Genomic DNA, 2,174 nt, shown 5'->3' with positions numbered 1-2,174 from the left:
TAAAGCTTTAAATAAAAAATAAAAAGTACTCAATTAATATAAAAATTCCTAAAAATATATTCTCGAATAAATAAAATAAATCATAAATAATTTATCATTTAATTTCCAAAAATCTGGGGTCTTAGGACAAAGTTGGGGTGAATATTGAGATGTTTAGGATTAGGTTGAAAAGTTGAAGAGTTATTTGTTAAATATATAATTTATGGTGAATTTCGGAAGTTTGGTCATCAAATCCGTTTTCTGCAGAATTTTCAAGCTAGGTTGCGATTTGTGAATTTCTGATTAATTGAGAATATTTTGCTTGATAATTGTTGAGAAAAGATTGCTAAGTTGTTGAGATTGAGGGAGCCCGTATGGGTGGTTTAAGTCCATTTTTAGAGGAGGTTATGTCTGAATTTTTATAAAATATAAGGATTTAATGAAAAAGAATTTTATGACCTGCACCTTAGATATTTAATTGATGAATTTGAAACTTGATAACTAGAAATGAATGGATGAGAATTAGAAAGGATAATGAAAAAAAGATAAAACACGGAATAACCCACGAATTGATAATCATTGATTACGGGAATAACCCACAAACTGTTGTGTATTGATCTCGGAGATAGCCCACGAACTGATGATCACTGTTTTGTTATGTGTTGGTGTCGGGGAAAATCCACGAACTAAGGATCGCTGTTTTGTTTGTGTTGATCTCAGGGACGCCCACAAACTGACGATTGTTGTTTCCCCTTATGCGTATATTCTAGCGTCGAGCTTTGCGCCGACTGTCGGTAGTCACGAAGGAGTGGTATTCTTAACCACCAACACGTATGCACAAAAGACATAATGAAAAACCATATCTGGGACTTGTTCCTAGGTAATATCGAGCTGTAGGGTGTAAACCGACACGTGAGTTCATGGCCTGCTTAGGACAGACATGCATCATATTGTTTGCGCATTTGCATTTGATTGTGTTTGTGTTTGCTTATTTTATTTCTTTGTGATTATGATGCTTGTCTCATTGCAATTTGTTTGTGTTTTGATTTAGGTCTCTTACTTGTTTTATTAGTCTGTAGATGTATTGATGTGATTAAGAACTGATGTTATGATTGAGAATTAATTATGTGGCTGAGAGATTGTTAATATGAAAAATTTTGTGATTGAGATCTATTTTGGGTTTAGAAATTTAAAGAAAGTAATTAATTCACTACAATATTTTGGGTCTATGGCCACAGTTGTTTTGGTCACGGTTCTATGGTCACAGTTCTTGGAAAAAGGGTGACCATAGAGTACCTATGGTCACGATTTTTTAAAAAAGGGTGGCCTAAAAGGGTCTATGATCACAGTTTTAGGGGGTGACCTTAAGGGGTCTGATGAGCGGATAATTTATACGCTTTTTGACATTGTTTTTAGTATGTTTTTAGTAGAATCTAGTTACTTTTAGGGATGTTTTCATTATTTTTTATGTTAAATTCACATTTCTGGACTTTACTATGAGATTGTGTGTTTTTCTGTGATTTCAGGTATTTTCTGGCTGAAATTGAGGGACTTGAGCAGAAGTTTTTGGCGCCGTTGCCGGGGACTTAATTGTTCCTGTTTGGCGCCAAGAATCGTCTGAGATCCCAATCCCGGCAACAACACCAAGTTTTTGGCGCCGTTGCAGGGGATTGTTCGTGTTTGGACAACTGACGGCTCATCTTGTTGCTCAGATTAGATAATTTTCTTTTCGTTTTGTTTTCAAAAAGTTTTCAAAAATCTTTCAAAAACTCTTCTTTTGTTTTCAAAAAAAAATGTTTTTCAAAAATTTTCTTCAGAATTTTTAAGAATGAATTCTAGTGTTTCATGAAGCATGTGAAGCCTGGCTGGCTGTAAAGCCATGTCTAAATTCTTTTGGACTGAGGCTTCCAAACCATCAGAGGTAAGTTACATACTTGATAAATGATGAGCAGCAATTCGTTATCAAGAGCAATATACTCTGGTGTTAAAGCTTGGCTGGCCATTGGCCATGTCTAGTGTTTTGGACCGGAGCTTTCATTGAAAGCTTGGCTGGCTAGTGAGTCATGTCTAATTCCTGGACTGGAGCTTTAGACTAACAATGCAAGATTCATGGAATTCATATTAAAAATTTTGGAATCTTTATTTTTTCTTTTTCATAATATTTTCGAAAAAAAATCCAAAAAAATTAGAAAATC

This window comes from Arachis ipaensis, chromosome B07, assembly GCF_000816755.2.
Source record: "Arachis ipaensis cultivar K30076 chromosome B07, Araip1.1, whole genome shotgun sequence".
NCBI lineage: Eukaryota > Viridiplantae > Streptophyta > Magnoliopsida > Fabales > Fabaceae > Arachis > Arachis ipaensis.
This window is presented reverse-complemented; position numbering follows the sequence as displayed.